This window comes from Gossypium arboreum, chromosome 10, assembly GCF_025698485.1.
Source record: "Gossypium arboreum isolate Shixiya-1 chromosome 10, ASM2569848v2, whole genome shotgun sequence".
Classification (NCBI taxonomy): domain Eukaryota; kingdom Viridiplantae; phylum Streptophyta; class Magnoliopsida; order Malvales; family Malvaceae; genus Gossypium; species Gossypium arboreum.
This window is the reverse complement of record NC_069079.1, coordinates 106,579,191-106,593,384: the sequence shown is the minus strand read 5'-3', so window position 1 is coordinate 106,593,384 and position 14,194 is coordinate 106,579,191. Positions and strand designations below refer to the sequence as shown.

Here is a 14,194-nt window from a genome sequence, read left to right as displayed (position 1 = left end):
TGGTATTCACACTGAGCATTTGCGTCGCACCATTTGGGAAATGGAGGTTGCATCGGTTCTAGGTAGAAAGGGGAGACCATGTGTGCATCAAATAAGTTCTGACACAACTCTCCAAATGTCATAGGTATAGTTGTGAACTGTAACTTTTCTGCTTGCCTCAGAGGGCCTAATGGTTGGTGGTTACTATCTTCGACTGGCTCACAGTAATCAACTTTGAATGACCCTTTTTGTATGTGCTCATGTTATTCACCTCATTCTCCCTCTTTATTGGGGCTAATCTCTTAGTGCTTTCATCTGCTTTTATTTTTCTGCACCTTATCGCATGTTTTTATCATTTCACCGGACATTACTATGTCTGAGAAAATCTTGGTTGTGCTCCCCAGTATGTGATTAATAAATGGAGCCTTTAGGGTATTAATAAAGAGCATGACTGTTTCCTTTTCTAGCAGAGGTGGTTGGACTTGTGTGACAACTTTTCTCCATCTTTGTGCATAATGCCTAAAGCTCTCGTTTGTTTTTTTCTCCATATTTTGCAAGGTGATTCTATCAAGGGTCATGTTTGTAACGTAACTATGCTGCTTCATGAAAACCTGTGCCAGATCTTTCCATGAATTGATCTGGGTACCGCTCAATTGGTTGTACCATTTGGATGCTGCCCCAACCAGACTTTCTTGGAAACAATGAATTAATAATTGGTCATTATTGACATAGCTTGCCATTCCTCTGCAGAACATGGTGATGTGAGCTTCAGGACATCTAGTCTCATTGTACTTCTGAAACTCTGAAGTTTTAAACTTTGGGGGAAGCACTAAGTCTGGAACTAAGCTCAAATCCTTAGCATCGACTCCACAGTGATAGTCAACACTTTCCATTGCTTTGAACTTTTCCTCTAACCACTTGCATCGGTCTTCCAATTGTTTCGAGAGCTCCACCCTTGTATTTTCTGTTTCTACCACACCATTGAGATCGGGGACAATAGGATTAATTGGGTTATCCCCTGGATTATACCTTAAGCCGGCTTGGTAATTCATCAGTACTGAATCACCAGCCTGAAACTGTTGGGGCCTGATTGTAACAGATGGTCTTCGTGTGTACACCTCAAGTTGTGTCTGAACATTTGTCGGAGTAAAACCCGGGGGTAGAGAGGATCTTCATTGTCATCCCGAATATTGAGCATAGGACCCTTTTCTTTATCTGGCCCACTGGTCAGCAGTTGTGTTAGCTGGTTCATCACGTTTCTTTGTGATTCCAGCATTTGGTCCCTCATATCCTATTGGATTTTAGCCAATTGCTCTTGCATTTGTGCTTGCATTTATTCTTGCATCTCCTTCTGTATTTGTTCCAACCTTTCCAATCTTTTATCCATTGCTTTAGTTTTTTTCCAAGTTCTGTAACGATGCGTACTTGGTAGGTTTTTGTCGGTTTCCAGATTAACTGAAATAGTTTTTTAACAAATTAGGGCCCTTTTGTGACATTCAATGCATATGATGAAATGCAATGCAGATGCATGAAATGAGTGCAAAAAGAGAAATTGATTCTGATTAAATTCTATTAGAACAACTTTTCTAGAAAATAGATTTCTTTACATAAAGCGAATTACATATGTAGCCTTGCCCACATGCTTTAGGCGAATACATCGGTCCCTTTCTTCATATCCGGATGTTAAGATCAAACCTCACGAAACTTCCCAATGGATGCCTCTACTAGCTCCTTTTTGCTTGATCCGGGCTGTGACCCGTTACTCACTCATCCCGGTGAGGTTTGTTAGCTTCTTTAAGAAAGTTGACGGCTCCCGAATAATGTTTGTTGGCTTGAATCCTCGAAGCATAGTCGTATATTCCTTCACGAACTGTTAGTCTACTTTCGTTGTGTTTACTCAAACCATATTTGGACGGCCGTATTATATTCCACTTTATCAAGAAATTCATTTTCCATAACAAGCTCTCTGTTTAGCAACTAAACATCAATCAACACCTCTTTTCTATGATGATGAAATGTGATGTAATCGTAAACAAAACAAAATAAAACACGTCAGTACAGAAGAAATAAACAAAAAATAAAGCACCTATTCAGGGAACCACTAGGGTTTAGAGTGGCTCTGCCTAGTGTGGGCTCTTAAGGCTCACTATATGTGGCTTCGTTCTAAAGAAAAGGGTGCCCGAACCAGCAGATTCCTTGATCCTCACCCATCATAGGCTCAGGGGAATACATTTCCCTATGGCTATACGGAGATGAAAATCTCATGAAGACATAGGTACGGATGTATCCCGGAAGCGATCCACTATCCTATACAAAGGTGAAAACCTCATGAAGGACTAGTTTCTCACTACCACTTAAAGGGTAGGACCGAGCAGTCATGCAATGTAATGTGCAAAAATATTTAAAAACTCGAACCCACAAAACAAGTATTATGACGAAGATAACAGATGAGATGCAATGAAAGGATCATATTTTAAATCGAATTTTCAATTTTTAATGAAAAGACATAAATTAATCAATTTATGGCTTGATTCTCTCAATGTTCCCTAGTGGAGTCGCTAAGCTGTCCAAACCATTTTTTTTTGAAAAAACGATCAACTTTTATTTTAAAAATGAAAATGAACAGGGGAGTCACCACCAATATTTTTTTTATAAGGTGTGATCGGGTCACCTTATGTTTGATCATTTTAATAAAACACTTTTATTTACTAAAATTACAAAATTTGAGAAAACGAGTTCGGGAGCCGGTTACGTACGAGGAAGGATTAGCACCCTCGTAACGCCCAATATTGGTACCTAATTGATTAATTAATGTCTTATTGTCAAAAATTGAAAACTTGAAAAGAATTTAAAATACGATCCCTTCTTTATTGATGTTTATTTTTACGAAAAATTTGCTTGAACAAAACCTTGTCCCAAAGTAATAAAATGCCAAATCCCATACGTTAGGACACAACCTTTTAAACCTTTGAAAGTAAGCCTATCTTTTGATTTTCAAAACTCATGCGTTTTAATTTTAAAAGGATATTTAGTCATTTGGGTCAAACGAGAAATATAACAGCCTAATTTTGGGGCTAGTCAGAATAGTGGTCTCGGGACCAAAAATCTGAAGTTATAAAAATTATTTTATTATTATTTTGGAGCCATAGCATGTTTATATTAGTGCATGAAAAATTTGGTGAGCTAATTTTGACGTTTGTGAGCCCAATTGTCAAAAAAGACTAAATCGCATAAAGTGCAAAAGTCCTAATTTGGAAGCTAAGGGTTTTATTTTATTAGAGAATCAAAATTTTGGGATTTTAAAGGGCAATTAAACCCTTAGAAATAGAGTGGCCAACCATAGGAGACATATGTGGTCAAAATTTTCAAAATTTGTTGGATTAGGTGACCAATTTTGACTAAAATAGAAATAAATAAAAGAAGATGATATCATCCCTTTTTCCATCATATTTCTCCACCAATTCTCAACTATTTTTGGGGGTTTTTGAACTTCAAAATTTTCAGCAACTTGAAGCACTCACAAGTAAGTGATTTCCATGTCCTTTGTTGAAGATTTTTACATTTTTGGGACCCTTGAAGCATCTTTCAAATGAGGGGTCTATTTTGAAAAATGATTAAGAGTTTAGGGTTTTTCCATGAATGTATTTGTGATGGTTTTCAATTTTTTATGGGAGAATATGAGCTAGGGTTGTATAATAAACAACTTTTGTGGAAGGTGTTAGCATGAAAACACCTAAAAGGACTGTTGTGCATAAGCTGCAAAATAAGTGATAAGTGTGTGAAATAGTGAGAATTTCAGGTTGCTATAAGAGTAAAAAGAGTTCAAATAGGCTTAAGATGCGAAGAAATTCAATAAAAATTAATTTTTGAGCATAGGGGTAAATTGGTCATTTTGTCAAAGTTTAGGGGCAAAATGGTCATTTATCGAAGATGTGAATTTTAGATTGCCAAATTGTATTTAGTGACTAAATGAGTGCATTTTGCTATTATAGATCAAGAATTGCCAAATCCGACCCTAGACCGAGGGAAGACCAAGCAAGTAGATTAATTGACGAGTTGTCTACATTTTGTAATCCTAGGTAAGTTGTATGTAGATAATACAACTACATTGCTAATACATGTGCTTGAATTATTATAGCATGAAATTTTTGACTGTGAAATTGAGAATGTTTAATGACAATCGAGATAGTAGAATTCCTGTTAGAACCATAGGAAGTACATCAGTTATTCATGCCCTAACATTTGGGGTCATTTGTGTGTGAGCCAGTGTAAGACATGTCTGGGACATGCATAAATCACATTATGAGAGCCAGTGTAAGACCATGTCTGGGACATGGCATCGACATTGAGACGAGTGCCAGTGTAAGACATGTCTGGGACATGCATCGACTATGAGATGTGTCAGTGTAAGACCATGTCTGGGACATGGCATAGGCCTCGAAGATGATAGGCAGTTAAGACCATATCTAGGACATGGCATCGGCACCTTACCCTATTTTTGAGGATTATGGAATGTCCGATAGCATTTCGAATGGTTCAATGGTGAGAGTCATGATTTTAAGTTAATGAATAAAAGTATAACTTTTTGGTGAGTGGTATAAGTACCTATTTGGTACTTATGAGATATGAGCTCAATATATATTGTGTGACTTGTATGGATGGTAATGAGTAAGTTGTACTTATGCCTACCTTTGTGTTATGAGCATATTGATTATTGATAATTTGTTGTTGTATATCTATTTATATGCAACTTACTAAGCTTTTATGCTTACTCCATTTCCTTTCCATTTTTCCTATAGTGCCACCAAGCTAGTTCAAGAATCACTGAAGTGAGAGATATCGATCACACTATCAACTGAAACATTCGGTATAGTTGGATTTATATTTTTGAATATGGCATGTATAAGATTTAGACTTTATTATTTTGTATCATTGAGATTTGGCCATATGTATTGCCTTGGGTTGGAAACCCTTCAAATTGTATTTAGCCTTGAATGATGGCTAACATTCATTTTGAGTTTATGAAAGATACATTTCCATGGTTGAATGAATGCCTAATGTGGCTGATTTGGTTATATGAATTGTGTTTGATTTGGTATTGGCTGGCATTTGTATGACACTAGGTATGTAAGGGTGGCAATGAGGCTTGGTAAATAGCCTTATATTGTCAACACGGGTAGACACACGGGCATGTGTCTAGGCCATGTGTGACAGTCGGTCTGCCCTATGATGTGTAGTCCAACCGTGTGTCTTCTGCATGTAAAAATTTTAAGTCAGTATGCATGGTAGTAAACACCCGGACTGAGACACGGCCATGTGTCTCAGCCATGTGAAGGACACGACCTAGATACGGGCATGTGCCTTGGCCGTATGACATTTTGAGCATGCTGATGTCAGAAATAGAATGTCCATATTTTCGCACACGGGCTAGGACACGGGCGTGTCGTGGCCGTGTGAAGGACACGGGCCATTGACACGGGCATGTGTCTGGCCGTGTGAAAACCCCTGTAGGTGTAAATTAAAAATTAATTCTACACGAGTGTGGGACTCGGGCGTGTCCCAGAATGTTTAGGCAGTGTGAGCCTCACGGGCCATCAACACGACCGTATTGAAATGATCACACGAGCATGTGCCCTGTTTTAAAGGCAAATTTCCTAAGATTGGTTTAAGGACCCAGAATAGTTCTGAATAGTTATCAATGATCGAATTGGGACTCGTAGGCCAATAATAAGAAGATTAATGTAGAAATTGAAAAAGTTTTAATTTGGAGTGAGTCTCGGTGGGTTGAGTTTGGTTGTATGCATGAGATCAAGTGAGGTAATATCTTGTACCCCCAACGTGGGTTACGAGTATAGGGTGTTACATTTAGTGGTATTAGAGTTATGGTTTAGTCGATTCTAGGACTAACCTAGCAAGAGTACGAGTCTAGCCATACATGCCATAATTATATATTGATAGTATGACGATTTCTGATGATTATAAATTATTTTTGATATTGGAAATGGATCCTGAGAGAGCCACGATGGATGACGTGGAAAGTAATGCACCAGCTCCCGCTGAAGGGACCGCACCAATTGAGAGCGAACCCGTGACATGGGCCAAGACGGAAGGGCTAGAGAAGCCTACCTCCAAATGATGGATGCTTTGTACACGGAGTTCGTTCGTGCGAACCCGAACACTCTACCTTTCCCACTCCCTCTGATTCCTCAGTATGCCCCGGTAGCTCTATAAGGTGTGGACATGTTTAGAAGAGAGAAACCTCCGGTAGATAAGATCTAGAAACAAGGAGCCGAAGAATTTCGAGCTAGCATAGATAATGACCTGTAGAGAGCAGAGTTTTGGCTAGAAAATACTATTTGGGTATTTGGTGAACTATCATGCACACCTGAAGAGTACGTAAAATGAGCAATGTCGCTTCTATGGGATTCGACTTATCAGTGGTGCAACACTCTCGTGTCCGTCGTACCGAGAGAGAGGATTACATGGGAATTCTTCCAGGAGGAATTTTAGAAAAATTATATTAGCCAAAGATTCATAGATCAAAAGAGGAACGAATTCCTAGAGCTAAAGCAAAGCCAAATGTCAATGACGGAATATGAATGTGTGTTTGTAAGGTTAGCAAGAATGCGTAGAAGTGCGTATCTACAGAAGCCACTATGTGTAAGAGGTTTGAGGAAGGCCTCAATGAAGATATTCGAGTGTTTGTTGGCATCCTAGAGTTGCGAAAATTTGTAGCACTCGTTGAAAGAGCCTGTAAGGTCGAAAAGTTGATTAAAGAAATGAGGAAAGTAATTTTTGAGTCGTGGGATTTAAAGAAGAGATAGATAGGGAAATCACATCAGTCCTCATCTAAAATATCGAGAGAGTTCACTACCTGATCGAATGCTTCGGTGGGGTATTCGAATAGGAACAAGAACTGGCAGAACACAACTTCAAAAGCCCAGACCACTTCGGTCACAAGTGTTGGTAGCACTTGGTTAAATAGGCCAGAATGCTTGCAATATGGTAGACGTCATTTTGGAGAGTGCCGAGGGAATGAAAGGGGTTGTTTCAAGTGCGAATCATTGGAACACTTCATCCGTGATTGTCTCGAGTTGGATGAAAAAGGATGTGAAAGCAAGTAGTGCTCTTTTGAGGGGTAGATCACAAAAGAACCCCAGAAGTGGGGCTAGCATTAGAAGCATGCCAAGAGATACTGCAGTGAGGTCTGAGGGCAGAGCACCTGCAAGAACTTATGCTATTCGAGGAGGCAGAGTCTCCCAACGTGATCACGGGTACCTTTTCTATCCATGAAATATCTATTATTGCTTTAATTGACCCGAGATCTACTCACTCTTATATTTGTATGGATTTGTTACCTCGTATGATTATACTAGTAGAGTTCACTGAGTTTGTAATAAAAGTGTCCAATCCTTTAGGCAGACATGTACTAGTAGACCAAGTATGTAGAAATTGTCCTTTGAAAATTAGAGGTCATAGTTTTTCGACTAACTTGATGTTACTGCTGTTTAATGAGTTTAATGTAATCCTTGGGATGGATTGGTTGACTGCTCATAGTGTTGTAGTGGACTGCGGGAAAAAGATAATTGAGTTGACATGTGAAGACAAGAACATTCTTCGGGTTGGACTAGATGGTTCAGATAATCTATTTGTAGTAATATCGTCTTTAACTACCGAGAGATACTTACGGAAAGAATATGAGGCTTATCTAGCTTTCGTGTTGAATACTCAAGTGTCTGAGTTAAAGATTGAATCGGTACCAATGGTTTGTGAGTTTATAGATGTATTTCAGAAAGAATTACCCAAATTGCGTCAGATGAGGGAAGTTGAGTTTGGAATTGAGTTGTGATAAACTGTAAATTATACATATTTTTACCCCATGTTTAATGCATTTTATGGATGATTTCTCATTAGGATTGGTGAATTCGATGCTTCTAATGCTTTAATTTCATGTTTTATACTTAGAAGAGCATAGGAGAGCGAAAGGAATGAGAATGGGCCAAAAATAGAGAAAATTGGAAGAATCGAAGCACGATTCACACGAGCAGACCACACGGCCGTGTCTATTTGGCAGGCTCAAACGCGGCCTGAAGTAATCGAACACGGGCGTGTGCCACGAGCGTGTCCCTGCATAGCCCAAGTTGGGTCCAATTCGAAAAACACTAATTTTGAGGGCTTCTAGGCATCCCAAAGCCTATAAATACACCCTAGAGGAGGAAGAAAAAGGAGACGAAGAAGGGGGAGTAACAAGGAACCCGATTGATCCATCTCGGAAGCCGGATTCATCATCAAGGTTGAAGATCTCTCCTCAATTTCCCTTCAGGAGTTTTAGGTTTTCTTTATGTTTTGTATTCTTTATTCTTCTGAGATGTCTTCTTATTTAGTTATGAACTAAAACCCCTAGATACCTAAAGGGAATGAAACCTAAGACGAATCTTGTTATTATTTTCTGAATCGTATGATAAATATTTAACTTGCTCTTAATTATGTGTTCTTAAATTCTTGTTTTGATATCCCAGGATACTGATTCAAGATAAGCTCTTATTCAGAGGAGGAATAGACCCTGGCTAAGAGTACATCTATCATAATTAAGCGGAGTTGATTGCGCACCTAGAAATAGGGTGACAAGATTTTGCCGGATTAGGGTGAAACCTAATAAGGGGATCCATAGATCGAGTTAATGCAACCCTAGAGTGTTAATTAGAGAAAAGTCTCGGTTATTTAATCTAGGGATTAGACGTTATTAGTCTTGAATAGGGATAATAACATAACTTAAGGATCTCTACGGAACAAGTTCAATGAATAAATCGCCCGATTCGGAGCCAGAATAACAAGTAAAGTCTAGGTGGATTTTTCCTTACGTATTGTCTTAAGTCAATCGATTTTCCCCAAAAGCAATTCCCCAATTCTTTTCTCTGTGCGTTCTTAGTTTAGATAATTAATTAATTAAAACAAAACCTCTTTATTCTTAGGCTAGATAATAAAAAGACAGTCATTACTAATACTTTTAGTTCCTATGGGTTCGACAATCCAGTCTTGCTAAAACTATACTACTGTTCGATAGGTACACTTGCCTACATCGCGATAATAGTTAGTTCAAGAACGAGTGATTATAAATATTTAAAACCTATCACGAAATTGCGCGATCAAGTTTTTGGCGCCGTTGCCGGGGAACTAAGATATTAGGAACGCTTAATTTTTATTACTTTAGCCATTTATTTTTCTTGAAATTTAATTTAATTTTATTATTATTATTACTAATTAATTTACTTTTTCTTTCTCTTGGTAGGTTTTTATAGTTTATGACTAGAAGAAACTCGTTGGGACCATTATTTTTTGACGAAGAAATTGATCGTACAGTTCGCAGAAATCATAGAGAAATAAGGCGCAACTTAAGATACACGGAGAACGAGCAAGAAGACGATACTCAACCCCCAGCCAAAGAGATGGCTAAAAACCAAGGCAATTAGCTACCTCCTGCAATTGCGGTTAATCAAAATCCTGCTCCATGCACTATGTATGACTATGCTAAACCTTCTTTAATAGGAACTGAATCAAGCATAGTTAGACCTGCTGTAGCTGCAAATACCTTTGAATAATAACCTAACACTATTCAAATGATACAACAATTTGTTCAGTTTGATGGTTTGCAGGATGAGGATCCCAATGCTCATTTAGCCAACTTTTTAGAACTATACGATACATTTAAAATCAATGGCATTTCTGATGATGCCATTCATCTTCGTTTGTTTCCCTTTTCGTTGAGGAACAAAGCTAAACAGTGGTTGAACTCGTTACCACGAGGGTCAATTACTACTTAGGAACAAATAACCGAAAAATTTTTACTAAAATATTTTTCACCGGCTAAAACGGCTAAATTACGTAATGATATCTCTTCTTTTGTACAGATGGATTTAGAAACACTCTACGATGCATGGGAGAGATACAAAGACCTTCTGAGAAGGTGCCCTCATCATGGGTTACCACTTTGGCTCCAAGTACAAACATTCCACAATGGTCTAAATCCTTTGACTAAGCAAATGGTTGATGCAGCTGCTAGCTAAACCATCAACAATAAAACACCGGAAGATGCCTATAAGTTTATAGAGGAGATGTCACTGAATAACTATCAGTGGCAAGTCATAAGGACAAAGCCAACGAAAACAGCCGACATTTATAACGTCAATTCGGTCACCATGCTCTCTAATCAGGTAGAACTCTTCAATAAAAAGATTGATGTTTTTCTTAATTCTTCACAGGTTCACCCAGTAATGCAGTCCAAAGCAAGTAGCGATGGAACAAACCATTCGGAATACCAACCTTATGGCCACAACATGGATAACGAGCAATTAAATTACATGGGTAATAATCCTCGACCTCAAAACAATCCATATAGTAACACTTATAATGCAGGCTGGAGGAACCACCCCAATTTTTCGTGGGGCGATCAAGGAAATCAAAGACCACAACATCCTCCGGGCTACCAACAACCACCCTACCAATAGGAAAAGAAGCCAAATCTTGAAGAGATTCTCTCAAAGTTCATATTAGTGTTAGAAACCCGTTTTCAGAACACCGAGATAGCACTTAAGAATCAACAAGCGTCAATCCAAGGGCTCGAGACTCAGATAGGCCAGCTTTCCAAACTAATCTTTGAACGACCACAAGGTAGTTTGCCAAGTAATACCAAACCTAACCCAAGGCAATAGCTCAATGCAATTAATATTCAAGATGACGAAGGAGTCATTGAGCCTGAACCAGAATCGAGGCACGAAACTATGGTAAGCAAAGGTCAAGGTGAGATAGATTATAATAAAAACAAACCAGTTACTGTCGAATATAAACCTCGTGTGTCATACCCTAACGCGACAAGGAAAGACCGCTCAGATGAAAAATTTGGTAAATTCCTTAAACTCCTAAAAAAAATTACACATTAACGTACCGTTTATTGAAGCTCTATCGCAGACTACGAAATTTTTAAAGGAGCTTTTAGCAAATAAGTGAAAGTTGGAGGAGGCGTCGCATGTGGAGTTGAACGCAGTTTGCTCGGCCATTCTCCAAAATAAACTACCCAAAAAACTAAAAGATCTAGGGAGTTTTACGATTCCTTGCTTAATTGGTAGTTTAGAAGCTAATTATGCATTGGTTGATCTAGGGGCTAGTATCAACGTCATGCCTTACAAAATGTTTAAGCAACTAGGTCTCGGGAAACCCAAATAGACTAGGATGAGCATTCAATTAGCAGATAAAACTATAAGATTCCCTAGGGGTATTATTGAATATGTACTAGTTAAAATCAATAAATTTATATTTCCCGTTGACTTTATTGTACTAGACATAGAAAAGGATAGCAACACTCCCTTAATTCTACGAAGGCCCTTTTTAGCAACTGCTAAAACCATCATTGATGTTGGCACAGATGAACTCACACTCTGGGTGGGAGACGAAACAATCACCCTTCAAACTCGCAATTCTGGCAACACATCAGGAATTGAAGGTGATCATCTAAACCATTCTATTAAAACTAACAATATGGTGCCACCTACTATGTAGAAAATGAGTCTGAAGGAAACACACGAGTCGTTCTTAAGCAATAGTAGAGAACAGTTCATGAAGATCGGAGATTACAAATCGAGGAACTCGATGAATGGCGGATGCACAAACCAAGAACACCCAACAAACTGAAACTACGCCAAAACAAGCCCGATACCTCTCCAAATCAACTTAAGGTTGGTGATAAGATCTTATTAGATGCTGCAGATCCCCACATTGTCACTACCACACTGAATATGGAAATCCCTTTTACAGTACTCAGTATTTTTCCATTCGGTACGGTGGAGGTGAGTCATCCCAAGTTCGACACTTTTAAGGTAAACAACACCCTGTTAAAACCTTATTTTGATGAGATTGATAGCAGGAATGAGGAGAATAAACTCTTCAAACCACCATGATTACTCAACAGAGAGGTAAGTCGAGCTTAGACTATAAATAAGCGCTTCTCGGGAGGCAACCCAAGTACTAACAATATTAATTTCTTTAAATTTTGGTATTTAACTCCTAACCTACTAACAGAAATCTTGAATACAGGTGGTTCCACAAAGACACTGCCAAGCACACAGGCATGCTTAAGGCCGTGTGAAAACAGGGCAAAAGATTTCCCCAACACGGGCTACGATAAAACGCCACGGCTGTGCGATATGGCCGTGGTCGAGCCTGCCAAAACAACACGGGTGTGCGACACGCTCGTGTGGAAGAACCATGGATGAACCTGTTAAAATAGCACGAGCGTGTGACACGCCCGTGTCTAACACCCGTGGTTGAACCTGTCAAATTAACACGGGCGTGGGAGAAGTAAACAAAGCTAGACACGGCTATGCGACACGACCGTGTTCACCAATATGCCCGAGGCACATGGTCGTGTGTCGAATTTTAGACATGCCAAAATAGGAAAAACACGAAACACATGGGCTGAAATTAGGGCACACGGGAGTGGCCCATGGCCGTGTATCCCAAAATCTATAAATAGGCTGCACTATTCATTGTCTTCCCCACTTAAAAACCCTAACTCTAACCGTTGTAAGTCCACACAGCCTCCTTGCCACGCCCGTACGCTGTTTCTGACTCTATTTTTGACACCCAATCTCTCTCCCTTAGTGTATACGATGTCATCTTCACAAGGAAAGAAATCCGCTGCCCCTGCTTCAAAGAAAAGGAAGAGAGCATCATCTTCCTCGTGTCCTACCGCAAAAATTCATCACCCTTTCCTCCACTTCTCCAACAGGCCCCAAGAAGAACTGTTTCAAATACTACAGGCCTGACCTTTAGCAGCGGGCCGCTGCATCAACTAAGCTGCCATTGAACAAGTTCAGATGGCTGACGCGATTCGGGCTCTCCTAACCATCGACCCTTTGGAGCTGTTCTTCGGGATTATCGAGCTACATACCTCGAGCTCACGATGGAACTATGCTCAACGTTCCAAATTTAGACCGTAATGACAAGGTCTGATGATCCTAGCATGGTTCAATTTCGGCTAGGCGGATTAATCTGCCAGCTAAGCGTCTCAGAGTTTGGTGCTACACTAGGCTTATATATAGAGGAGTTTAGGGAGGAGAATGAACTACATACTCTTAGTCACCACCTACATTTCTCTCCCTCGAAGTACTGGCACACTTTGGCCCCTAGCATGGCCTCGTACAATCCTAGCCGCTTCAAGGCATCAGTTCTCCCACCATCCCTGAGGTACTTACACGCTATTTTAGCTCACACGATTACAGGGAGGTGAGAGAGCACTGGCGTCGTTAACACCCATGACGTCTACTTCTTATGGTGCATGTCACAAAGGCACGTCATCGACCTTGCCTATTTCATCGCCCTTGCAATTCAGCACCAGACGGAGCGGCATCGGAAGAGGGTCATCTCCATTGGCCCCTACGTGACTAGGCTGGCACGACACTTCGGGCTCCTCAACACCGCGGCCCAAGAATCATCCCTCACCCTCATCGGCCAGATGTCTCCACAAGGCATCTCAAGCATGCTTAGCATGAGGATGATCGAGAGGCCCCGAGGAACCTACCCTCCCCAGTATCGTCTCGCCCAATCTACAGAAGAGGAGGCCTACGAGGACATTCCTGATGATGTCCCCCCACAGCAAGAGGACCCACCGACTCAGCCACCACCACCCTCTCGTCCAGTTTGTAACACCCCGTACCCGCGACCGTGGCCGGAGTCGAATACGAGGTGCTAACAGACTTAACTTAATTATTTCCACAGTCCCTTTAAAAATTTCCAGACTAACTGGTTACTGCATCACTGTCTCCTTAAAATTCATATCTTGAGTTTCAAAACTTGGAAATCAGTTTTGTAAATTTTTCCTGAAACTAGACTCATATTTCCATCTACATATTTTTTTCTAGAATTTTTGGTCAGGCCAATTAGTATAGTTTATTAGTTAAATTCTCCCATGTTATAGGGATCGACTGCACTGACCTTCGCACATTACAACTTGGATATCTCCTTGTGCAGGGCTTCAATACTGATGCCGTTTGTTTTTATAGAAACTAGACTCAAAGAGAAATCTATACATATATGGAATGACTCCTATTTGTCTCTGGTTAATTTAAAATGAATTTCTAAAGTCGGAACAGGGAATCCAGAAACCGTTCTGGCCCTGTTTCACGAAAACCTAAATATCTCTTAACATACAACTCATATGACC

General features: G+C 39.8%; 1 non-coding gene across 1 annotated transcript; it reads right to left on the bottom strand.

The window, feature by feature from the left end:
- Nucleotides 1–9,854: 9,854 nt before the first annotated feature.
- LOC128283104 (small nucleolar RNA R71) lies at nt 9,855–9,961 on the bottom strand. The gene has a single exon (XR_008273446.1). It is a non-coding gene; the product is annotated as a small nucleolar RNA R71 (small nucleolar RNA).
- Between the last annotated feature and the right edge of the window lie 4,233 nt (nt 9,962–14,194).